A 27,501-nucleotide genomic window follows, 5' to 3' on the forward strand; every position below is an offset into this window, starting at 1 on the left:
GGACTATGGGCTCCTTCACTGGGAGCGAGAGGATGTTCTTGAATAAGCCTTGGACAAAGTTTTCTAGTTCAAAGTCCTGGATTCAGGTTGGTATGCTGCTGATTCGGATGTTGTTGAGTCTAGCCCATTTTTTGAGTCCTCTTGTTTAGCATGTAAATGGTCTTTGGAGACTTCCAGAGTTTCTACTCTTGTGGTTAGTTCCACTAGATGGTAGGATTGCTCGCACGTCAAGGTTTTCAGGTCTTTGACTCTGCCCTCCAACCCCAAGTCCTGCTTGTCCATTGCCACCAACTTCTGCTCCAGTTTGGCTGTGTTGGATTGGATTTCGTTTTTTCAGTTTTTGGAGCAGGAGCTGTAGGTAGAGTTTGGTGGTACTTGTGTCTACGAGGGGCACCCGGATGGATGGCGGATGGATCTGTGCCTCAGTACTGATTTCCTTCTTCCTCTCCTTATCCGGTGCTGCATCCATCAGGTAGAGGATGTTGGCTAGCTTAGTCCTTTTATTTTGTTTGGTGATGGTGGTGCGTGCAGGAGAGGAGAGTTGTTTGGGTAGTACGTCGACTTCTTGCCAGACTGGGAGAAAGTCTGGAGGGGCTCCGGAGGGAGGAATCACTCTAGGGTTGGCCTCCAAACACCAACAACTCGCAGGGCACTACGGGATGCGCAGGGGCCCTATTTCTGGTAATTCGATATGGGGGACCCAACCAGCCCCTCAACATGGGAATCCCTGTTCACCTTCAATGGCCCGCTATCTCTTGACCAGTCGTGGAGAGGTATTCAATATGTTGTGCTGATTTGATGGTGATTCCCACCGTGAGCCGATGGCTCGCAGCACCCAGGCCTCACGAGGAGCCACCATGCCTCAGGAAAGCGCATGAGGGGCAGGGTCCACCCTCCCAGCGTCTATTCACCCTGCTCATTCACTGTGAGGCACAAGTCAGAACTCCCAGTGCTAAGGAAGAAAGAAAGACCCCAGGAGCAGTCTACCTGGCCCCACACACCCCAGTTTGTTTGTTTGTTTTGTTTGTTTAGTTTATTTGTAGAGCGCTCCAGACCCGGGGGTAGAAGGGCGCTTAAGGACACGGTTACAGGCAAAAGATACGCATTTACATTTACATGTACATCAATTACAAAGGATTTACATAGTACAACAATTTGCATATTATATAGTGCAGGTATGGTTGCGGCTGTTAGATATTCGGGATGATGGTGGATGCTACTCTTTGTTCAGTAACCAGCCAATAACAAGTTTCCTGAAGATCGGGAAGAACTCAGTGGTTTTAATTTTGAGTGGTATGGTGTTCCAAAGTTGGGAGGCTAGTACAGTGAAACTCGCGCCTCCAGCTCCTTTTAAGGCATAAGGAGTTGGATGATCGTGGTTCTGGATGTGGATTTTAGAGTGAATTTGTTGGAGAGGTACGGTGGGGCTAGGTTGTTTAAGGCCATATAGGTGAGGCAGATAATTTTGAGGTCAATTTTTTGCTGTATGGAGAGCCATTTGTACGCTTTCCTGGTAGTGGAGATGTGCTCGTGCTTTGGGATGTTGAGTGCTGCGCGTAGAGCATTGTTCTGGAGAACTTGGAGCTTGTTAGTTACAGATTGGTTGGCTCCTAGTTACAGGCTGTTGCAATAGTCTAGTTTGGATTGAATGAGTGCTCTGGCCAGAGTGAGGCAGCTGTCGGGGGATAGGAAGGGTCTACTTGCCCTGATTAGCTTACCCGTATAGGCAGTGGCCGAGGCGGTTGAGTTGATTTGTTTGGAGAGTTTGGAGTTGGCATCAAGGTGGAAGCCTAAGGTTTTCACACTTTTAGCAATAGGGATGGTGTTCCCGTCTATGATAATGTTCTTATAGCTGGGACTGAGTTTAGACAGGTTGTTAGGAGAGGCGACCAGCAGAAGCTCCGTCTTCTCATCATTCAGGCAGAGGCCATGGGTGGCCATCCATGCCTGAATGATAGAAAAGATTTTGTTGATCCGGGTGACGTCCGCATTGTAGTTGCCTGAGATGGTGAGGAGAATCTGGGTGTCATCTGCATAGTTTGTGTAGGTGACACCCAGATGGTCCAATTTGTCGAATAGGGGCTTCGTAAATATATTATATAAGGTGGGGGAGACACAGGAGTCTTGTGTGACACCGCAGGTGATGGGGATAGGGTCAGCAGCAGCTGTTGTGGAGAAGACTCGCATGGTTCTATTCGCCAGGAAGGATTGTATCCATGCGGAGGCAGAGGGGGAGAAGTGGGCTGCGATGGAGAGGTGGTTGCATAAGATTTTGTGGTCGACTAAGTCGAAGGCCGCTGAGAGGTCTAAGAGAAGTAGGATGGCTGCATTTCCTTGGTCTTTGATTTCATCAGTCTGGCTTTTGAGGTCAACCAGAGCAGTTTCAGTTCCGTGTTGAGGTCTAAAGCCAGATTGGAGTATACCTAGCAGTTGTTTAGATTCCAGGTGCTCCTGAATCTGGAGGTAGGCAACTCTGTCCAAGATTTTTAACAGAAGGCACGGAATACGGCACTCAATGCTGACGTTGTACGCAGCATCAGGCGCAGCCTCACCAGCCTTTCTGCGGGCGGGCTTGTGGCTGCGCTATCAGATTCAACAAGTGGTGGAAATGGGTCGTCCCACTCCTTCATCGGCACCCAGAGTCCGAGGCGGGGATCTCATATGGCTCTGGACTGGCCCGAGGCATGCTCAGCCCCCTACTGGGCCGCAGCATGCTCGGCTCCTGACTGGCCCACAGCATGCTCGGCCCCTTCCAAGATGGCGGGCAGTGTTTCTGTCTTTCAGTGCCTGCATCTTGGAGGGCATTGCCTAGACGCCGCTGTCTCACGGGAGGTCAGAGGCTGCTCTCCCTGTTGGTGAGTTAAGAAATCCTTGTGTCAGGCCAGTCCGGACCCTCCAGTGCACAGTTCTGCCCTTGCAGGTGATGACTCGGGCTCTGGTCCTCTGCACTGCAGCATCCCTGGTGCCGAATCACCCCATGGGACTGTTCTGCCAATTCGGGGGCCGGGAGACACATTAGCCGGGGCCGCACGATTGTAGCAAGGGCTCAGCAGGCTCTTTTGATGATCAAACTCATGTCTAGGCCGGGCTCTGTGCTATTTGCAAAGTGCACTTCTCAGCGCATATTTAGAGTGCAGCCGCCATGATTGCCGTTTGGCCATGCCCCAACCATCTCGAATAAAGCCAATAAGAATCTGTAGGGCATCAGTGATTAGCGTCCCCAAAGTCAAGTAGATAGTTGTTTACTATTGATTATCTCAGTGACACACAACATTGATTAAAGCTATGGGAAGGCATTTCTTTTTACAATATATCTTTCACATTTTTCAGGGAAAACTATGTAGTTCCACAAATAAAACATTATACAAATATATACATTTCCTCAATCCTGCTATCAGCTACAAAGGACCCTGTGGGTAACAGCCTCAACTACGATCAACGGTTTCTTTTTTTTTTTTTACTTTTATTTATAGGCAGAGGTTTACAACACACAAAGTCATAAACAATTTACATGCAATTGGATGAATACAGTACACAGTGGCAGATGTCACATATAGTCGTTCCTGAATATACTGGGCATATCTCAGTGTTACATATTTCTTTGGGATTACATGTTACCCTTGTGGGGCTCCAGGCGAGGCCGGCTCTGAATTATCCTCAGATAGGTTAATGAGGTAGGTGCAAAATGCAGACCAAACATTTTTGGAGCGGCAGCGTGTGGAAAGGGTGTTGATGTATTCCTCTTTGCAAGTCTGTGTCCAGGTGAGTGCCTTCAGCCACATATCAAAGGTGGGAGGGTAAGGGCGCTTACAGCATCGTAACACACATTTCTTGCCCACCACACAACTAACATGTAGAAATGTAGCCATTTTCTTACCACTATCACTTCTCCACACCCCAAACAATACACCAAACGTGTCCGGTTCAACCGTGGCACCCATAATATCAGAGCGAGCCGCAGGATCTCATCCCAGAACCTGCTGAGCTCGGTGCAGCTCCAGAACATGTGAATCTGGTCAGCACTTTCGATATGGCACCTAGCACAGACTGTACACGGTTTCAAGTAAAGCTCGCAATTTTATGAGGGGTGTAATATAGCCTGTTTAATAGCTTATATTGAATGCAGCGAAACCTAAAATTGACGGAAAACTCGGCGTGTGTGAGAGCACAGTTTCCTCCATGTATCATCTGATATCTCAGTACCCAGTTCATCAGCACATTCATCGCATGCAGTAGGGGGTTGGTCGGGAGATTTTGCTACCAACATTTTATACAGGGCCGAGACCACCCCGCGGGCACCACCCGAGTTAGCTATATAGCCTATTTCAGGCGTGTCCGGGGGTTCATTTGGATAGGATGGCCACATAGCCCGGACCGCAGCACGAAGTCTGTAGTACTGCAGCATTTCCAGCGCCGACCCAGAGTGACCAGAACGAGATCTGTCAAGGCATGATAGCCCAGTGCTGGGCCAGAAGTTTATCGTGTGTGGGCTCGAGCCCGTGGAATCCCCAGATGGGGAGCCATTTGTAATAGGGGCGTAGGTCAGAGGTTAGGTTCAGTAGCCGATTCCATGCCAGTAAAGTGGTTGCAACGGGGTGAGAGGGGGTGTCTACCTCGTATTTACGATAAAGGATCAGTGACATGATGTTTACGTCGGCCGCTGCAAGTTTTTCTAACTTGACATGAGGTGGAACGGATGCCCTCGGGTACCAGTACGTGGCATATTGAGCTTGTGCCGCTAACCAGTATAATACCAGGTTGGGTGCAGTGAAGCCGCCTCTCTCATAAGGCAAGGTCATATGTATCCACTTTTTACGGACCGCACCGGCATGCCATAGGAATTGTGCGCACAATTTATGTATCCTGTCAAAGTATTGTTTCCCGGGTAATACCAGTATGTTCGCAAAAATATAGAGCAGCTTAGAGACCAGGGCCATCTTGACCAATGAGAGTTTCCCGAGTAGCGAGAGTGGGAGGGAGTGCCACCTCAATATTTTGGTCTCAGTGTATTGTGCAGCTGCACCATAGTTCTCAGCTAGCAGGGTTGATTTAGCTAAGGAGACTTGGACTCCCAAATATTTGATCCCTCCCGGGGACCAGCGCAAGGGATATTCGCACATGGGTTGTTGAGTTATGCTCGTCAGTGGGAACATCTCAGATTTTATTGTGAAACCAGAGAAGGTGCGTATTCACGTTATGTCACGCAGGATGGGGTCCAAGTGAGTCGGGGGGACCTAACATACAGCAATACATCGTCTGCATAGTGTGATATTATCTCTGGGGTGTCCTTTAGTCGTATTCCCTTGCTTGCATGCCACACTCGAACATAATCCACCATGGGTTCAATGACCAGCGCAAAGAGAATGGGGGAGAACGGGCAGCCCTGTCAGGTGCCACTGAGTAGTTCGAAGGGTGTAGATGTTAGGGAGTTGAACAGAACCCTAGCTGTGGGACACGTATACAGTAATTTGATATTTCCAATCATATTTGGACCCACACCCATCTTCCCGAGGACCTCCCACATATAGCGCCATGAGACCATATCAAAGGCCTTTTGGGCGTCCAGCGGGACCGCCACGGCCTCTGTGTTTTGATCAATCCTGGACATGACATTAAAGAGGCGCCTAATATTGGGTGCAGTCGACCACCCAGGCACAAAGCCGCCTTGGTCTTCGTGTACCAGGTGTGGCATGATCAGCAGGAATCTGTTTACTATAACTTTGACAAATATCTTTGTGTCTAAGTTCATTAATGACAAGGGCCCGTAGGATCCACAGTCGTCACTGGGTTTCCCAGGCTTTAAAAGAATAGTTATGAGTGCTTCTCGCAGTGAAGGGGGAAGGGTGGACTCCCAAAGTGATTCAGTTCAGACCTCCAGCAAACTGGGCGCCAGAAGCACCATATGCTCCTAGTAGAATTCAGAGGTAAGGCCATCAGGTCTGGGGGCCTTGCCCTTCGGCAAGTCAGTGATGGCCTTGACTATTTCATCTAACGTGATCGGGTCGTCTAGCTGCTCTTTGGTTGCCTGGGATATGCATGTCATGGGGACCTGGTCAAGAAACTCACGTACATCTTCTATATTGTGTTCCTGATGTGGGGTGTACAGTTCAGTGTAGAACTGTGTGAATACCTCCAGTATCTGATGGTCCGCCCATTTTTGGACGCCCTGCGCATCCTTGACACTCTCGATCTGAGAGTGGCCCCCTTCAGCTCAAACAATCTAGCTAGTGTTCTCCCAGATCGTTCAACCTCCCCATACTTCCTAGCAGCGCGTGGGTGGGAGAAGTAGCGTATTTCTGCCAAGGCGTGTGACTTAACCTCCAATTCCTCCCTAATCTGTGCTAATTTAGCAGGGGTAGCTGCCATCCCACATTCCCGCTGTAAATCTTTAAGTTTGGTCTCAGAGAGATGAAGGTCGTTCCTTATTACTTTTAGTATTCCCGCCTCTTAGGAGATGGACATGCCCCTTATATACACTTTGAAGGCTTCCAAGCACACGCCCATTGTCGTGTCCCGTTGCGTGTTGCATGGAGTGATAGCATTATTGGGGCATGGTCCGACATTGTCCGGACCGCACAGATCCCTTAATGATGGTAGACATATATAATAGAGCCATGCTCTCATCTCTTGATGCCATAGCCCCACTGAAGTTAAAAAAGAGCAAACCAAGAAAACACATCAACGCCTGATTTTTCTCCTCATCTTAACGCCCTCAGACAGGAAAAGCGACGCTGTGAAAAAATTTGGAGATCACTTCCCTCAGAAAAAAATAAGAAAAACTTGAGTAGACTAGCCTCTCATAAAAAAGAAATCATCCTGGCCAAACAAATGTCCTACAGCACTCGAATCGCACAAGCCAAATCCAACACCAGAGAGCTCTTTACAATACTAAAAGAGGTTGAATCTCCCATCCACGCTCCTGACTCGTGCCTCAAGGATAAAAACTGGTGCATAGGTATACAAAATGCCCTAGCTAACAAAATCTCCTCTCTCAAGACAAAGATAAACATTAAAAAGGATTCCCTTCTCCCTTCCACTAAACCCAGCATCCCGACCCCTAAAAAGATACACCCAACTCAGACACACCCCCCTGTGCACATTCCCTATTTTAACTTCCACAGAGTATCCACCAGAGAGGTAGAAAAGGTCATTCTCACCCTCAAACCTTGGAACTGCCATGGGGACCTATGCCCCGCACAATTGATAAAGGATGCGGCTCGTGATCTCGCACCATTTATTACCAAACTAATAAATGCGTCATTCACATCAGGCAGCGTACCTAACAATCTGAAACAATCATAGGTCCTCCCCATGCTCAAAAAAACCCGAATCTAGACCCCTCTACTCCCACTAATTACCGACCCATCACTACAGTACCCTTCCTTCTTAAAATCCTCGACAAAATAGCATACCATCAAATCCAACATTACCTTGAGCACTTGAGTCAGACAATCGGGTTTCAGGCCTCAACACGGCACCGAAACCGCACTCATAGATCTTAAGGCACAGATAGATGAGCTGAGAGATCAGGGTAAGGTGGCACTACAGCTACTTCTCGATCTCTCGGCTGCCTTCGACCTGGTCGACCATGAGATCCTATGCGACCACCTTCAAAAAGCTGCACACTTCTCTCAAGAGGCAACTGACTGGATCCAATCCTTTCTAAATAACCGCACAATGAGTCTTTTTCCCCACTAGCAGCAGCCGACCCAACACCCATCACCTGTGGCGTGCCTCAGGGATCTTGCGTCTCCCCGACCATGTATAACATCTTCACGAAGCCCCTTTTTGATGATCTAGATGGTCTGGGTATCACCTACACTAACTATGCCGATGATACCCAGATCCTCATCCTGTTGATGGGGGATTATGACAAGGATTTGGCCTTCGTCAACAAAGTGTACCTCATCATCCAGGCATGGATGGCCTCACACAGTCTATGCCTGAATGACGACAAAACAGAACTCCTCATTCTAGGGTCCTCACATAACCTTAACAAACTAGACCAAAAATACTCCTCCTTCAAAATTGACAACAATAAGATCACGGTAGCCAAGGAGGTCAAAACCCTTGGCTTCTACCTAGACTCCACTCTCACCTTCAAAAAACAAGTTAATGCTATGGCATCCACCACATCTTATACATGCAAACTTATCAGAGCAGCCAAACCTTTTCTCTCCCCGTCTAACTGTATCACCATAGCCTGGGCTCTGATCCTGTCCAAGTTGGACTATTGCAATGCACTTTATGTAGGATGCAACAAATATATTATGAACAAAATTCAGATCCTTCAAAATAACGCCTTAAGAGCGGCCCTCAGTATCCCAAAGAAAGCCCACATCTCTGATTCTAGAAGGTCTGTCAACTGGCTTTCTACCAAAGACATATTCCTCAAATCGGTTTCCCTGACCCACAAATGGCTCCACCAAGCAGCCCCTCAATACCTCATCACTAGATTCACCAGACCTACTTCCTCTCGCCCCTCTAGAATGGCCAATTCCAATCTCCTCCTGGTGCCCAGGTTTAAACGATCTATGTCGGGTGGGAATAGCTTTCCTGTTAAAGCAGCACAATACTGGAACTCCCTTCCACCTCCTTGCAGGGAGGACCTCCCCTACCGCCTATTCAGAATTAAGACTATCCACTGGCTCAAGATTCACGACACATAACGACCCCTTGCTCTCCTGCTGCCCTGATGCTCCACCACTATGATTGTATATATGTACAATTAGGCTGTCAATTGCTCAGTGTAGATACCTTTTCATGAGACAACCGATTTATTGTATATAGTATTGCTTATATTGTATATTTCCGTAACCCATGCCTCATAGGCGTGCATTGCTTCTTTTTGACGCGTCCAACACTGTAACCATGGCTGGACTTCATTCTTTGCATGTAACCAAGCTTTGCAATCCTCTTGTTGCCTCTGCGCCTTGCTACCCCTCTAGGGGTTAGGTGCGCAATATAAATAAATAAAATACAAATACAAATACAATGTACAGGCGAGTATGTGGGCACCTTCTACTTTGCCAATTAGTTCGCCTGATATGAGGAACAAATCAATCCTGGAGGAGCTATCGTGCACCGACGAGTAGTATGTATATTCTCGCACCAGGGGGTTAAGAATCCGCCAGGCGTCCCTTATGCTAAGCGATGTGCTGTGTATCTTTTTTTTATTTTTTTTATTTGTTTTGGCTCGCTGAGCCCTTACAAAAAGAACCAGATAAAACAAACATGTTACATATTAGAAAAAAGAGAAAGAATTAAAACATTGTTTTCCTTTTTTGCCAACCCTGCCAATTTTTCAGGCGATTGTTCATTTTGACTTTGATCTTTTCCACATACGATCTGTGTGCGCAAGATTTGGAGGACTATGTTCTTTTTCTATGTATGTCAAATGACTATTTCACAGTTGGTTAACACCTGAATAGCTGCTGACGTCAACACGGCGTGGGTACCAGATATGAGTCTGTCCCAGAGGAAGTCTGATACAATATCCTCCTCTCTGCACACAAAGGTCCTGAAGAGTCTTGACCGATATATCCATGAACCTTCACAGTCCATTAATAAATGCCTTAATGTTTGTTTGGCAGGGTTTATACTGATCCAACACAGTTTTTTTGCCTTATCCCCTTGGTTCCACTTTTCCAAGACCACCCCACAATGGACAAGATTTACAGGGTAATTCATTGAAATTCGCACAAAAGTGTTGCACGCGGCTGGCACACAGCGTGCCCGTGCGAATGTCTGCGCCAGCCGCGTGCGATAAAATCAATTTCCGCGCACAGCGTATTCATGGATTCCTGCCTCCAAAAGCAGACGTGGCACAGAGTGGCGCAGCGACCCTGCAGCAGCGCCAGTTACGCCCCCAAGAACGCCCTCGCGCAAGGAAAAGCCATCAAGATCGCAAAACCATCGCAAAGGGCTGCGCCAACCCTGTACCAGTTTACCGGACTGGAAAACAGCAAACGCAAAGCGGGGAACGTGTATTACGGGTTTCGGGAACACGCGTGCGCGAGAAGTTTCACACGCGATCTGGCCTGGGGGAGCGTGTGCGTGTATTTCAGAGGTGCGCGAGAAGTTTCACACGCGAACGGGCTGGGTGCGTGTATTTCAGAGGTGCGCGAGAAGTTCCACACGCGATTGGCCTGGGGGAGCGTGTGCGTGTATTTCAGGGGTACGCGAGAAGTATTACACGCGAATGGCCTGGGTGTGTGTATTTCAGGGGTGCGCGAGAAGTTCCACACGCGATTGGCCTGGGCGCGTGTATTTCAGGGGTGCGCGAGAAGTTCCACACGCGATTGGCCTGGGCGCGTGTATTCCAGAGGTGCGCGAGAAGTTCCACACGCGATCGGGCCTCGGGGAGCGTGTGCGTGTATTTCAGGGGTGCTCGAGAAGTTCCACACGCGATTGGCCTGGGCGCGTGTATTTCAGAGGTGCGCGAGAAGTTCCACACGCGTTCGGACCTGGGGGAGCGTGTGCGTGTATTTCAGGGGTGCGCGAGAAGTTCCACACGCGATCGGGCCTGGGGGAGTGTGTGAGTGTATTTCAGGGGTGCGCGAGAAGTTCCACACGCGATCGGGCCTGGGGGAGTGTGTGAGTGTATTTCAGGGGTGCGCGAGAAGTTCCACATGCAATCGGGCCTGGGGGAGCGTGTGCGTGTATTTCAGAGGTGCGCGAGAAGTTCCACACGCGATTGTCCTGGGCGCGTGTATTCCAGAGGTGCGCGAGAAGTTTCACACGCGATTGGCCTGTGTGCGTGTATTTCAGGGGTGCGCGAGAAGTTCCACACGCGATTGGCCTGGGCGCGTGTATTCCAGAGGTGCGCAAGAAGTTTCACAAGCGATTGGCCTGTGCGCGTGTATTTCAGGGGTGCGCGAGAAGTTCCACACGCGATTGGCCTGGGCGCGTGTATTCCAGAGGTGCGCGAGAAGTTTCACACGCGATTGGCCTGTGCGCGTGTATTTCAGGGGTGCGCGAGAAGTTCCACATGTGATCAGGCCTGGGGGAGCGTGTGCGTGTATTTCAGAGGTGCGCGAGAAGTTCCACACGCGATTGGCCTGGGCGCGTGTATTCCAGAGGTGCGCGAGAAGTTCCACACGCGATTGGCCTGGGGGAGCGTGTGCGTGTATTCCAGAGGTGCGCGAGAAGTTCCACACGCGATTGGCCTGGGGGAGCGTGTGCGTGTATTCCAGAGGTGCGCGAGAATTTTCACATGCGATTTCAGCAGGGTACGTGTATTTCAGGGGTGCGCGAGAATTTTCACACGCGATTTCAGCAGGGTACGTGTATTTCAGGGGTGCGCGAGAATTTTCACACGCGATTTCAGCAGGGTACGTGTATTTCAGGGGTGCCGGGGAGTCCTACATGTGATTTGGCAGTGTGGGTCCTCCCAGGTGTTCCCTGTACACCCTCCACGGCCCCTGCAGGCAGCCCACACCACAGGGGACTACCCTGCATCCCTGGTCATGTCCCGCAGGCAGCCCACCCAACATGGGCATGCCCCCCAGCAAAGGCACATGTCTCCTTGCACTACTGATCACCAACTCATGTCCCCTTGCACCCCCACCCCCAGCATTGCGGGGCACCTGCCAGCAGGCCCCCACTCATGTCCCACTCATGTCCCCCTGCACCCCCACCCCCCAGCATTGCGGGGCACCTGCCAGCAGGCCCCCACTCATGTCCCACTCATGTCCCCCTGCACCCCCACCCCCCAGCATTGCGGGGCACCTGACAGGCCCCCACTCATGCCCCACTCATGTCCCCCTGCACCCCCACCCCCCAGCATTGCGGGGCACCTGCCAGCAGGCCCCCACTCATGTCCCACTCATGTCCCCCTGCACCCCCACCACCCAGCATTGCGGGGCACCTGCCAGCAGGCCCCCACTCATGTCCCACTCATGTCCCCCTGCACCGCCACCCCCCAGCATTGCGGGGCACCTGCCAGCAGGCCCCCACTCATCTCCCACTCATGTCCCCCTGCACCCCCACCCCCCAGCATTGCGAGGCACCTGCCAGCAGGCCCTCACTCATGTCCCACTCATGTCCCCCTGCACCCCCACCCCCCAGCATTGCGGGGCACCTGCCAGCAGGCCCCCACTCATGTCCCACTCATGTCCCCCTGCACCCCCACCCTCCAGCATTGCGGGGCACCTGCCAGCAGGCCCCCACACATGTCCCCCAGCCAACATGTCATCACAATCTAGATCCCTGGCCCTTATGGTCAGCCTCCAAATGCCAAACACCCACCCGAGTATTGCATCCACCCACTTAGAAATGGCAATGACATGATAGAACCCCAATTGCAAGTTTGGAAATGAACACATGGCCCTCACATACACCCAATGGGTGTCAGTGAATCTCAAAACCCATATCATGATATGCATGATACCAATGAGATGATACTACACATTGAAGTTTGATGAAAAAAATGTATTAAAAACAGCATAAATTGAATTAAAAATAAACAAATGACAATGGGAATCAAAAACCAAAAGCAGCATGTCCGTAAAATAATGAACAATGACAAATCATAATCCAAAGGAAAGGTGTCCAAAGTCACAGTTCAAGAAAGTAAATCCAAGGTAAAAACAAAACCGAAAACCATTGCTCCATGGGTAAATCCAAAAAAAAAAAAAAAATCCAACAGTCAACTATATACAGATAAACAAACCAGGGTCCATGATCCCAACTGAAGAAATGAAACCTACATGAAAATACTACCTAATAAAAAAAAACTATATACAAAAATGTGGCCCATTGTCCAAAAGGTCCAAAATAAATAAAAAAGCAAAGGAAACCTAACACTAACTACATAACTATTTACAAGGGCAGCGGGCTAGTCCGACGGCTCACTGGTTGTTGTCATGGGCCAGGGCATCATCGAACTCCTGTTCAATGGCTTGGAGGCGGGCATGTTCCCTGGCCCCGAGGTCCCGCAGGGATAATGCAGTGTCCAGCTCCAACTCCCTGCGAAGACCCTCGAGGCACTCAGCCCGCCTCAGCGCCCTCCACATGGAGTTCTCCGCCCTGACCATTGTGAGCCGTTCCTCCTCTGCCCGCTGCTGCTCCGCACCTATCTGCTGGCCCAACCGCTCCCACATGGAAGCCACTCCCATTCCAGGGTTCTCCTGCCCTCCGGCCGATGCCTGCACCCCTGATGTTGATGGCCCCGAGCCATGATGCCTCCCACGTCAAGCCTGCCGCTGCCTCCGATGCAACTGCCTGTGCCAGCACGACGGCGTCCAGGCTGATGGAATCCACTGACGCCGTCGTGCCCGTGCCCTGCCCGATGATGCCGTCACATCCTCCATCTGCTGGGGTCCAGTTGCTGGTGTGTCCACCCCTGCTGGACCTCCGACTCCCGACTGTGGCAGGGATGGGATCCCCACCGAGGTGGCTGCATTGGTCGGGGCAGGTCCACAGGGGGCCCTGGTGGCATCTGGGCCGGAAGACGGCATGGAGTACGACTGGCGCATAGCCTCCACAGAGGAGGAGAGGGTCGCCAGAGTGCCCGACACATGTACGAGACCCCCGACCATGACCGCTCCCAACTGGGCCACGTTGCCACGGTGCTCTTCGTGATGACGTGCGTGCTCCCCCCGGGAAGCACGCACCTCATCACGAATGACAGCCGTGCGCAACGCGACACCAATCAGGACCTTCTCCATACGGCCAGGGGTCCCCTCGTCCGCAGGTGGAGGGGAGTCAGATGACACGGACATCCCCCCTACCTGGGGACGGGCCTGGGATGGGGCATCCCTGCTGGTGCATGGTGGTGCAGTCACAGTGTCAGGGACAGTGACATGCACAGGCACCTCCACGGCGACCTGTGCTGCCTCCTGCCCCTACCCCTGGACTGCACCACTTGCACCAGCAGGGATGCCCCCACCAGGCCCCATGTGCGGCTCAGTAGCGGCCTCCTCCTCTGTGGAAACCACCAACCTGGATGGCTCCACACCGTCTTCCGCTGTTGCAAGCCCCTGTGGGGGCTCACCCACCCCTTCCGCTGCAGCCGTGGGGGCATCCCCGCCGCTTAGCTCCACAGCGCCGTCTCCGCCCTCTTCTTCACTTTGCGCTGTGTAGAGGGAGACATAGAACACAAGCATCAGGGTACTGTACAATGGTCCCCTAGACAGGAAGCAACAGCAGATGAGTGGCACTGTCAAAGATCACTTCCATCATGTCCCTCCACAACACATGGGCCAGTGCAGGCAAAACACATGCAGTAACAGGCATGGCCCATGCTATGGACATAAGCAAACATGTCCAAGGGACTCTTGAAGCATACAATGTTGATTTTGGACTCACATGCATCATGGGTCATGCCTATCACATGCACACACTTCAACGTACTTTCATCCATCTGGACTCGTACACCCCGGACACAGTGGATGCAAGGATAACTAGGCTGCATCAGTGATTCTGAACATTGTCACAGACATGTGTCATGCATCCATGGCATTCACAATTCACAGACACGCAGGTCAGAAACACAGACATGGACACCATATATGTACATGGCATCAGCACACATCCCTCACCCCCGCGCATCTCCAGGAACAGAGACTGGCATGCTCTCATGTGTCCATTCCGCATAGGGCTCCCCATGTTGCTTTTAAACACATACACCAACCGTGTGCTTCACACATTACTGGTCTCACATGCATGACCATGATGTCCCTGCACACACACACGTGTACATGGCCGATGTCACACATACAGGCAAGTATCAGACAACCAGCACACTGCAACATGCCCTGTCTCACACAGCAATGCTTGGCCACTTACCGCTCGACTCCAGACGGGTCTGCCTCTCAAGGATCTGGGCATGGAGTGCTGGGCGTATGCGTTCCAGGACCCTCAGCTGGATGGTACTCATGCTGCCCCGGCCCCCCTCCACGAGGCGCCGGGCCTTTGAGGGTCCTGGACCTGAAGTCCTCCCAGCGCTTCTTGACTTGCTTGATGTTGCGGGTTGCCACCCCCTCTGCGTTGATGGCAACCACAAAGTCGTCCCAGATCCTGTCCCGTCCTTCCTTGTCGGCGTGTGGTGATCCGAAGAGGGCATCATAATGCCCCAGGACAAGCTCCACCAGGACACCAACTTCCTTCTGACTGAAGCTGGTGGCCCTCTGCCCCTCTGGCTGGGGGTCGCCAGTGGTCTCGGATGGTGTTTGCCCCGACATGGCGACCCCCGAGGCAGGCGTGGGTGGGCAACTGGGTCCTGGGGCTGGGCTGTGGAGCGATGGTATCCCAGTCGGGAGTGTTCTGTTCCAGCAGGGGTGGACACAGCAACTGGACCCCTGCAGATGGCTGATGTGCAGGCACCAAATGGCAGGGCACGGTGGCAGCAGGCAGGCAGCAGCAGATGGCTCGTGGGAGGCTGCTCGGGGCTCTGGGGGGCCGTAATTCGGCCTTTTGGGCAGGAGCGTGGTCTTCCGTGTGCTTACGCGTGGCCAGCTTGATACGGAGTGATTTGGCACGTGAAAATTCTGCACGTCAGCGTGTAAATCGAGGAAAGGCCCTTAGCGCGTAAGCGCGTCAGCACGCATACGCGATTCCATTGGACCAAAGGCCCTTAGCGCGTATGCGCGTCTGTGACGTATCGCGCACGGGCGTTGCTTTTCGTGGGGTGCGTGTGTTTTGCAGGCGTTGGGGTTCACACGCTATTACTTCACAGCGGGTGGGTGTTGGCTGCGCGTTCTTCTACACGCAAGGCAGACGGTGAGTGGTACCCTGCTCCCCCAGGCCCGATCGCGTGTTAAACCACCCGCGAGCCCCTGAAATACACGCGCCCAGGCCAATCGCGTGTGGAACTTCTCGCGCACCTCTGAAATACACGCACACGCTGCCCCAGGCCTGATCGCGTGTGGAACTTCTCGTGCATCTCTGAAATACACGCACACGCTCCCCCAGGCCTGATCGCGTGTGGAACTTCTCGTGCATCTCTGAAATACACGCACACGCTCCCCCAGGCCCGATCGCGTGTGGAACTTCTCGCGCACCTCTGAAATACACGCACACGCTCCCCCAGGCCCGATCGCGTGTGGAACTTCTCGCGCACCCCTGAAATACACGCACACGCTCCCTCAGGCCCGATTGCGTGTGTAACTTCTCGCGCACCTCTGAAATACACGTGCCCAAGCCAATCGCGTGTGGAACTTCTCGCGCACCTCTGAAATACACGCACACGCTCCCCCAGGCCTGATTGCGTGTGGAACTTCTCGTGCATCTCTGAAATACACGCACACGCTCCCCCAGGCCTGATCGCGTGTGGAACTTCTCGTGCATCTCTGAAATACACGCACACGCTCCCCCAGGCCCGATCGCGTGTGGAACTTCTTGCGCACCTCTGAAATACACGCACACGCTCCCCCAGGCCCGATCGCGTGTGGAACTTCTCGCGCACCCCTGAAATACACGCACACGCTCCCTCAGGCCCGATCGCGTGTGTAACTTCTCGCGCACCTCTGAAATACACGCGCCCAGGCCAATCGCGTGTGAAACTTCTCGCGCACCTCTGAAATACACGCACACGCTCCCCCAGGCCCGATCGCGTGTGAAACTTCTCGCGCACCACTGAGATACACTCGCCCAGGCCAATCGCGTGTGTAACTTCTCGCGCACCCCTGAAATACACGCGCACAGGCCAATCGCGTGTGGAACTTCTCTCGCATCTCTCAAATACACGCACACGCTCCCCCAGGCCCGATCGCATGTGGTACTTCTCGCGCGTGTAGAAGTTTGGCGCACATTTTTTGACTGCGCAGGGACGCTACCGCCTGCTTTCGTGTGGTGGACATGTATGGGCCTTTGCGCGTCTTTGGCCGTGCGCTGTTTTTCCCTATTCCATTCCATGAATACGTGTTGTAGGCGAGCGTGTGGGCGTTCCGCGCACTTGCCTCCTGTACTTCCCCCGTGACGCCCACATTTTCACGAGTTGTTCCCCATTCTGCGTGTAACGCCCCGTGTTACGCCTTCTTTTGTTATGTGCGCCGCGCTATGTGCGAATTCGCTGTGGCCTTATCGCACGGCGTTCGATGACCTGTGCGCCAGCGTGCGCCACGCACTTTTTCAGCGCACATCCCACATTTTGCGCGTGCACCGACTTCCATGAATAGATGTGCGCTATTTTCTGTGCGATAATCGCAGTGCACTGCGATTTTCGCTCTTTCCTTGCGAATCGCACGTTTTCGCACGCTTGCGCCGAAATTTTCGGCGCACATTAATTCCATGAATCGGCCTGTTAATCTCATTCTGAGGAAATTTGAGCACAGCTTTCTATTTGGGAATTTCATTAGATAGCGTGAGAGACACCCAAGTTCCTTTTCCCCCCTCAAAAGTGCACTTTGGATTGGATCCGATCTTACTTTCTCTATTGTTTCGATCCAATCTAAGAGTTCTAATTTTTTTTTACTTTGAGTGGGTTTAGGACCAGAGTTTCCTCATCCAGATCTATTCTTATGAAAGCCTTTGTTACCCTTTCCCCGCGTGAGGTCAAACGGGATGATTTGCCATGCAGCCTCTGAGTCCTAAGGTCTCCATAGAGTGAGGTATCTTTCCCTGTAATTATTTCTCAGAACAGGGAGATGAGTTTCCAATCTGCCATACACTTCAATGACTTTAGTCCCAGCTCGAATCTCAGACTTTTTGTAGATGTACAACTTGGAAGTCCCAAGACCCTTTTCCAAAGTCGACCCTCAAAATGTTCCCAATTAGCTGACCAAAGCCCTGGTTTAGCTTCCAGGCCATAGAATATAACTGGCACCACTTTTGCTAGATAGTACTTCACTAACGGAAGGATGGAAAATGTACAGAACTTATAATTCAGTTAAATAATTTGTGACCCAGCTTGCGTAACCTTGGCCATTACCTCAGATTCTACCTTATATTGTGCTGGAGGGGCGTGTACATTGTACCCCAGATATTTTATGGTTTCTACAACTCTTATACTTTCACCCCCCAGGTTCCAATTTTTATATTTGATTTTTACCAAAGGATGTTTGAAAATGAGGATATTTGACTTGGCAGGGTTGATTGTTAGTTTATTTATCCCGATGTACTCATTCAGTTTCGTGAGGAGCCGTTGCAGACCAATTGGTGTTCTGTCTAGTAGTACTATATCGTCTGCATAGGCCAGCCAACAGATTTTTCTCCCATTTATGGTGGGGCTGGCCAATGCAGCCGATTCAAGAAAGGGTCCCATATCTGCCAAGAACAGATTGAAAAAAAGAGGTGCTCCTAGGCACCCTTGTCTGATCCCCCTGTTAACCTCTATTAGTTTTGAGAGGTGACCCATTACATCAAGCCGAACTCTTAGGCTTGTTTCCCTGTGGAGTTCCACTAAAATGGCCAATAGTGTTTCTGGCATTCCCCACCTTCGTAGTTTTTGCCAAAGTAGTGCTTGTTCTACTTGATCAAAAGCTTTCGATAGGTCGATCCAGGCTCCATATAGTGGAGGTGCTTTCTTTTTCTCCGTTTGTTCATTCAGTAGATTTAAGATCCGACCATTTACAGATGTCGAGTGTCCTTTCCGGAATCCTGTTTGAAAGCGTGATAGGATGTCGAAATCTTCTACCCATTTTGAAACATGGTTTAATAATAGTTTCATAAATATTTTGCTTTCAATGTCGAGCAGCACTATTGGTCTGTAGTTTGCAGCTGCCCGACGGTCCCCATTTTTAAAGAACGGTATTACCAAAGCCGATTTCCAAGTAGTTGGAAATATCTGTTTCTTAAGTATTTCATCAAAAAGTGGGGTTAGTAGTTTTGACCAAAGTACCGGTTCACTTTTAAGTGTCTGATAGGTCAGACCATTCAATCCTGAAGCTTTAGATTTCGAAGAATTGATTATGATGTCATAAATGTCCTCCTCATTAAACTTGAGTTGCCAGGGAGTATCTGGTTTGATCGTAAAGTGACAGGTACTATGGCTCTTATAGGTCTCTGTTAGATATTCGACCCAACCATCTTCAGACACTAGATTACAGAGAGAGTTTCCTGCTTCCCCCTCAAATTAGTTCATTGTTTCCCAGAATCTTTTGCTGTTATCTTCTCTTAGTATATTAAGTACATATTCCCCATCCGTTTGCATCTGAATTTCCTTTTGTGAAATTGACCAAGATTTATACTTTGTTTTCTCTCTTTTTATTTCTATTTTCAGTTGTTCTGCCAGATACCCTATTTTCTTAATTTCTCGCAGGGCTTTCCTATGTTCTCTTTTTCTCTTTTGCGTTGGTTCATCAAAGGCATGAAGATGTTTTTGTTTATTTCTCCCCACTAAGTCTCCAGGTGTTAGTGTTGCCCAGAGAAATTTGGTAAACCTCTTCGGGTCGCATTCCAGTTTCCAGATATGTTCAGGAACCTCTTTTAGGCGCTTATTGAGCTTAAGTCCTCCATCTTTATATTTCAAGACTCTGATTTTCCCTTTTTTCCCCTCTAGGTTCTGAGATTCTCTTTCCATTTTTGTTCCTAGAATGTTTTGGAACGAGAGCTCGAGTCTGCTGTGGTCACTGCCTCCTTCCCGTTTTAAAGTTAGAATGGATGGCAATGCATGCAGGTTCCTGGATACAAAAATAAAATCTAAAGCAGAGGATGACTTCCCTCTATGCCATGTTTTATATGCTCCTTGGTCTCCCTCTTGCTTACTATTGACCATTTTGAGGTCCCATCGTTCCATAAGTTCCTGCCACATTCTTCCCCTACTTATCTTCCCAGCATTCAAGTGATATGTCTCTCCCTTTTGTAGATAAAGACAGTTCGTGTTAAAATCTCCTGCCAAAATAATGTTGCCAGAGGCGGAGTTCACCTTCACTGCTTCCAGTAGTAGGCCCAGATCTTCTATGAAAGTGTCCAGTTTTGAGCTGGCAGGGTTCCAGTATATATTTATCAACACCCAGGCTGAAGGTTTCTCTTGTAGGTCTATTTCTGCTCTACATGCATGGATACCTAGGGGATTTTTCCATATTTCTAATACGTTTTTGAAAGTTTGGTTCTTGAGGGCTATAAGCAGACCCCCTGATTGTCGTCCTAATGGTTTTTGTAAAGCCGATAGGCAAAGAACTGTGTATCCTTCGATATTTAAAGGGTTCACCAACCAAGTTTCTTGAAGTAGAACAGCGTCACCCTGATTGAATAGATATGCCCGCATTTCTTTTGCTCTAATAGTGCTGGAGCCCCGTGAATTCCAACTGAACACATTTAAATCATCCTTTCTAAAGTTGCTGCATGCCCATTCCTAGTTTCTGCAGAGCTTGTGAAAGGATTTTTGGAAAAAGTGTAAGAGTATTTTCTTTTATGTCTGTTTCCATCTCTTTGCTTCCCCCTTTCATTAGGTGCAGTTCATTGGAGTTTTCCCTTCCCTTATTTTTTAGTGTTGGGATGCTCTGGTGGTTGATGATACTTCTTTCTGTATCATTACATGAAACCTCCAGGCCATAGGATTCCAACTCCACGGACTCTTGTAGCATGGCATTTTTTGCATTCTCGGAGGTAAGTATCATGTCAACTAGGAAGGGGTCTTGAGACATTGGAAATTTGACGCTCTCTATGTCTTCAGGTGCAAAACATTGAAGATTTTTCACTTTTTTCATTATGCTCAATATTACTGCACGACTCAATGATTTATGACGGCCTGGATTGGAACGCAATCTCAGCCAGACCCTTTGGGTAATGTCATTTTTCAACTTACTTCGTTTCTGGTGTTCACTGGTTTTAAAAGGTGACTGTATTATTAAACGGGCATCATCTTGAGATCCTGGGCTGTTAAGTTTTACTGATTTCCCTTCACCATTTTGAGCTTTATTTTCATTTATTGCAGAAAGTTTTGTTTCCGTCAAAATTGTTGCAGGGGTTGGGCTCGACGGTGATACACCGAGGTCCTTGCCAGTCTTCTGTTTCTTAATTTCGAAGATAAAAGCAATTTTTATGTTATTATTGCACTGCACTAGGGCGATGTTATTTGCATTAGTTTTCTTTTTTTTCCGGCTGAAGATTTTTTTTCAGAAAGATTGGCACCCATTTTATTGCTTTTGTTATATTATTTTTTTGAGAGGCGCCATCTGGTTCTTTACTGGTTTGTAATTTCCATAACTTTGGTTGATTTTTAGAAACATTCTCATCTGTTTTTGCCTTTGAATCGTAGCTCGCCTCTACCTCATTCTCGGTTTGCAGACCAATACTTGCTTTTGTGATTGCTACAGTTTCTTCCGTTTGATTACTATTTCCTGTTTTGGTCTTTTCAAGGTTCTTTTTGGTTTGTTTCTGGTTACCCTTTTCTTGGCGTGTCTTGTCTTGTTTTTTCCCCGAGGTGGTTTGTGGATCTTTAACATCATGTGTTATACTTTCCTGTTTCTCGCTGTTTCCAATAGTTTTAAGGTTTATCTGCTGGCTTACTCTTTCCTTTATGTTTCCATTTTTGTTGTCTTTCAACCCTTTCTTTCGGTTTTTCTTTGTTTTAGGATGCATTGACTTTGACCTGGCTCTTTGTGCGAGACGTTGGCTCACTTTCCTCCTACCTCTTGAGGTCTGGTCACAGGGATGCTGCCAGTCTGGCGTTTTCTCCATTTGCTTCCTGTTTACTTTTTCTGGTTGCAATTTTTGAATACTCTCTTCAGTTTCCATTTCTCCTTCTACTATATTTGCAAGTCTTCGAAATTCTTGCAGCACCGAGTCTGAGAGCGGAGTGTCATCTAGTGAGTATTCTTGGATCTTCTCTGCCGTTCTTTCTGTTTGGATTGGTTTCCAATTTTCTTTCAATACAGAGAGGACCTCTTCCAGTAGTTTATTGTTTCGTTTTTCCATATAATTTTTTTCCTTCAGGCTTTGTTGAATGGAGGATATATCAAGTCCTTGTTTTACCATTTCTAAGTTTAGATCCCGAAGCGGGAGGGTCAAGTTTGTGTTGGTTGCAGCCACCAGACCAACTAAGGATGAGTCACAAAGTGCAATTTCTTTTGTCATCTCTAAGAGTGTCCCATTTTGTTATTGTACATCCATTTTGAGCATTTCAAACACTGAAACGAGAGAGTTGAGAACGAAGTTTAGGGCTTTCAGTGTTTTTGTGTTTGGGTCTGTTTTATTTTGGCATCTTCATCCTGAACTCTATCTCTTTGTTCATTAGAAGTGTGTCCTTTATTTTCTGGTGAGTGTGTGTGTTGAAACATTGGTGCTGCTGCCTTTTCCCCCTCATTTGGTATCGTAACTTCATTCCCCGGTTTAACTGGTGATATGAAGATTTCTGTACTGGAGGAAGGGGTTTGAGAGTGCCTCTGGTTTTCCCAAAAAGTCAGTGACTCTCCTTCAGCATCACTGTGACTTTTATGTCGTTTTTTCCCAAAGTGATTTTCTATTTTTTGTTGGATTCTTTTCGTTGTTGTGGTGTACTCTAGACCCCGTTTCCATTTATTTGTTATGACATCACTTAGGTTCTTCTTCTCATATGTCATATGTATCTGTAATCTCCGAGCCGTGTGCAACAGTGGTCTAGGCACAGCTCCAGTTATATCCAAACTGGTGTGTAGTATCAGGTTCACATCGCCTCCCCAGATGATCTGCACCCCAATATACCCCATGAGGATGGCAGCAATGGCATAAAAAAATTCAGGGGAGTCTACATTAGGGTCATACGTGTTCACAATCAGGTATTCACCATTTGCTAGTGTGCAATGTAGAATAACATATCTGCCTGCCCTCAGGGTCTATATAGCTCTTTTTTAATATAAATTTGACCGACTTGTGGATTAACGTTAAGACTCCCCTAGCCTGCGTAGAATAGGCTGTAAAGAATCTGTTCGCCCCCCCCCCCCCCCACAGATTGAAGCAAGAGATGATGCAAGTCGAGCACAAGCCTGGGTCTCCTGCAGCATAAGTATCTTTACACCATGTCTCTCGGCGTACGCAGTGATCTTACGAGCCTTTGTGAAATTGCCTATCCCACGGACATTCCACGACATTAATCGTAACGGCATGTCAGTTTTTCAGGAGACTTCCCAGCCGTCATACCTCTGTACATCAAGAACTGCATCAGTCGTACCACCAGCTCGTCTATCAGACAAATGTAATGCCACAACTCCCCTGCCATTTTTAACGTAACTTCCCCCAACACATCCCACCTCCCTCACCGCCTACCCCCAGCGAACAGTGTAACTCCCCTCCCCTTCAGTCCAGGTGTTGGCAGGCCTTCCCCAACTTAGCCCACCTACAACACTTGCCCAACGGGGGCTCACGTGCAACAGGACCTCAGAAATAACCATTGCAGCTGTAGTGGGGTGCGCTGCTGCCGAGGGACCAGCTATAAAGGATTTGTGTCAAAATACCACACATTGTTGCATTCGCTGGGTAAGGACATTTGAAGTTATTCTATTGACTCATATGAAGGATGGTACTGCTTAAATGCAAATCTATTGAACAGAACTTATACCGATTTAGTCAATACAAACATTACAGTGTGCAGTAAATGAAAAAAGTGTCAATGTGAGGTGCCAACAGCATATGGGCAGAAGTACAGTGGAACCATTCTATTTAAGACATAGCAATGCAAGCCATGGCCCGGCAAGGGGCTCCCCAGTGTGACTCGCAGTGAGCGGGCAGTATTTGCCCGCGTCTCAGACCTCATATAAATGCAGGATTATAGGTACAGGATTAGGGCGCAATGGAGAGGGTGTCCGACTGTTCAATCCTTGTCCATCAAGTCCAAAGCAGGGCTGTTCAGTGGGACATGTGCCTCTATGAACTTCACTGCTTCTTCCGGGAAAGCTTGTCTCTGAAAGTGAACTTGAGGCATGCAGGGAATAGCATTGCATAGGGGATGTTCAGTTGCCTGAGCATTTTCTTCACGCCGATGAATTGGTGCCTCTCCTGTTGCACCCCAATCGAAAAAGTCAGGAAAGCTCCTGATAATTTGCGAGCCCAATTAAGTTCTCCCTTCTCACGTGCAAGGTGGAGAACGTGGTCCCTGTCCCTGTAACTGAGCAATTTTGCAATTATGGGTCTTGGGAAATCCCCAGGTTTGGGGCGCGGTGCCAGTGCTCGATGCGCTCGCTCAACAGCAAAGAAGGGAGACAGCTGAGGATTGTCTAGCGGCTCTTTAAGCAAGTCTTCCGTCGCCAGCTCCATTTTCCCCTTGAGTGCATTCTCAGGCACACCTATAATTTGAATATTTTTCCTACGTGACCTGGACTCCAAGTCGTCACATTTTGCTTTGACAGACTTCATGTCTTTAGTGAAGGAGGCCACTGCATCCTGAAGCACATGTATTCCATCTTCATTAGTGCCAATCCTGGTCTCAGCCTCTGTGATTCTAGTGCCTGTGTGGTCTAATTGCGGTTTGAGTGACTCCACATTTGATTGATGTCGTCTAATTTCTCATTAAAGGAAGCAATGTTCTTTGCCATAGACTCCATCATAATGGTTACGTCTGGAGTGGATGCTCCTGCTGGCACTGACATGTCTTCCTGGCTGTTCAAGGGTTGCCCCTGATCGGGTCTCAGCGTCGCTTTAGCTAATTTATCCATGGCGGCAGTCTTGTTAGCACCTCGAGATCTGTTGGACATTATCAAGGCAGAGAAGAGTCCTCCGGTCGGGTGCACAACGCCTGTGCCGGGTTAGGCCCCTCAGGTTTAACAGTCGGGTCTGGTTGCAGGTCAGGGTAAGATGCAGGGCACTGTAGTGGGTCTGGGGCGCTCCAGTATCCCAGCAGCTCAACAAAGCCTCAGGTCACAGGGGGCCCCACAGTGTAGAGCGATGCAGGTGTTAGCATGCAGGTTCAACTGTGGATGTCCAGGGCCAGCCAGGTGATCTGGCTGGTGAATGAGCAGGAGCACAGTGATAGGTGCAGATGTTGGGTTAGGCGGTGGTTCCCAGCGGCACTGTGACATCCACGCTCGACCCCTGAAGTCAGTCGCGGCAGGGTTGCACCATAGGTTGGCCCACCGGACACGATGGCAGGGGAAATCAGGTGGCGCGGGCCACAGCGCCAGCTACAGGTCACCAGAGCCAGGGCCCATATCAGTTTGGGTGACACCATAAAGAGGGTGATGCTATACAGTTCCGGCAGGCCCAAAGCAGTGTCCAGGAGGAGACAGGGTTAGCCCTCAGGTGTAAGACGAGGTGAAGCGCCAGCTGGGTAGTATGCATCGTGCAGAGCCAAAGAGTGGGGGCAGAACCAGCAGAGCGGTTGGCCACTTGGTGCAGGACCCCTTCTAATGTGCATGCCTCGCCATGTGCCCTGGTTACAAGAGAAGCTGGGGTCTTAAGGGCGAGCACAGCCTGAAGTGATGTCGCCTACGGGGGCTCCGGGGCTCACAGTGGGTTATATTCCATTTCAACAGGTTCAGGCCATGTAGGAGCAAGTTCAGGGGGACTGGAGGCCCCGCCGCAATTCAGAGGGGGCCAGTGGCACACAGCACAGCGATCCAGGCTGGTGCCGGGCCAAGTTATGAGTAGTATGGCTCAGTGGGGCGGCCCTCCCACAAGGTGCCCGCCCGTAGGCCCCCCAGTCAGGCAGAGCAGGGCCTGGGCCCATGTCGGGGCAGGCAGCCTCAATCAGGCCACAGGCGGGCGGCCGCTGCAGCATTACGGGCGCGCCGCACAGGGAAGGCTTCCAGGAGCCGCACCAGTCCAGGGCCAAGGCCACACAGCCTGCGAGCTTATGAGCTGAGTCCCGCCGCATTGATCGACCTCCTCACATGCGGCGGGAGTGCAGCCGGAGCTGCAGTGGCGGGATAACGGGCAGGCACGGGCAGCCGGTGTCAGCACAATCCTAGGCGGCTCATCGCAGCAGGCAGCAGTTAGTGGAGTCGCAGCCTCCCAGCAAGGATAGGCTGGTGCAGGAGAGCACTGCAGTGTTGCCAGGAGTTTGTGCGCTCAGGCAGACATCGGCGCAGGTCCGCCTTCCAACGCAGGGCGCTAGCCGGAGGCAGCTGCAGGCGGAGGCCGCACCACGGGATCAAGAGCCCCCCCCCACACGGGCCAGGGGGGCCAATTCTTCCAATATTCAACCCAAAGGTGCTCCGTAGTGTAGTCATCAAGTGGTCTTCTCAAGAGTGGATGGCCAGCGATGCCGCCTTTCTAGTGAAACTGCAGCTGGTGTAGCACGGAGCTCAGCAGCTAAGCGGCCATTTTCGGGCTGCTCATCAGCGCCCCCCAATGACCAACAGTTTCTATCGCCATCAGTAATTCAAAGGCCTAGCTGCTGCAAAAACGGAAACCTGAGAACCCCAAAAGAGGTAGAATCTCCAATTATGAACTCCCAACTCTGCCTTTAATTAAACAACCCTATAAAAACAGTCCACAGAGTTGTGTATCGTCTTTGTGATAATGCATGCATGTGCCCCTGCTGCCTACATACTAGGAGTAACAGAACCTGTAAACTATGTGAAATAAAGATGCGTGCTTTTCTACTATTGAGTTCAGCGCCATCTGTCTTGAAGACTACACTGAGAAAGCTCACTTTACAATGCACAGCCTCTCTTCTATGCCATCTGACAGGACAGTACATCGCTCCCAGTTGCCTCAATCTCTGCCAAATACTCATATGACACCAGAGGTGAGTGCACTTCTTGAGCCTATAAATTCAGTAGGCCCTCAGCTTCCTCAAGATTTCTTGTTTCCCCTTTTTACCTTAAGCCTTGCAGAAAAGAGTACTGTTACTTTCAGCCCTTGTTCTACAAAAGCCTTGCAGACATACCTAACAGACATACCAGACATACCTGCTTCTATGGTTCGTCGTCTTTCATACATTAGGAAAAACATTCACCTTCTTCTTGGCACAGTGGACCAACCCTTCTTTCCCTGTCCTTATCCATGATCTCTTCCCTCTCCGCTCCACTCCCCAACTTATCCAAGATGTTCAGCCTTTATTAAGCATCACATCTCTGCGTCGCAAGCGATAGCACCTGACGTTACTGGGCTGCCCACCATTGATCAGTAGATTTTTAATAGTTTGCTCCTATTTTTCAGAACACAAAATATTGAAATCCCAAAGGATAATCCATTTTTAATGTAAAAGCTTGCCCATCAAGATCAAATATAAATAATTGTGTAGTTAAATTGTATGTTTGTGTACTTACTGCTGGATACAGTAATGCCTATTTAATTCTCATGTATTTTTTAGGTATGATAGCAAATTGTTTTTCTACCATTTGAAATTACTGTTTTTTTACAAAGAAATATGTACGGTAAACAACACGCATTACACAATTTTGCAAGGTTGCACACTATGTCAAAAATGATTTTGGCTGTAGATGCATACATTCTCATAATGTTTTGAAATAGGGAGATGTGAAGTGCACAAGAGGGAACACCATTAGTCAAGCAAGTAGTTTGAAGCAGTCTTGTCTGTTGGCATTTGGAAGAAAATGTTATCTGTTCATTGAAAAGTACAGCCAAATTATACAAAGATTGCCCCTTCTGCTGCAACACCAGTAAATATGTTCCTGGTCATTCTCATTGTAAATGTGCTGTACTTCTCGTAGCATGAGACAAATAATTGTTGATGCCTTG

General features: G+C 49.5%; 1 protein-coding gene across 1 annotated transcript in view; it reads left to right on the top strand.

Annotated features, from left to right (window-relative positions):
• Nucleotides 1–27,501, top strand: part of MFSD8 (major facilitator superfamily domain containing 8) — a 1,042,879-nt gene that overhangs the window by 630,736 nt on the left and 384,642 nt on the right. The window lies entirely within an intron of this gene.

This window comes from Ambystoma mexicanum, chromosome 6q (assembly GCF_040938575.1).
Source record: "Ambystoma mexicanum isolate Mex_15411 chromosome 6q, UKY_AmexF1_1, whole genome shotgun sequence".
Lineage (NCBI taxonomy): Eukaryota > Metazoa > Chordata > Amphibia > Caudata > Ambystomatidae > Ambystoma > Ambystoma mexicanum.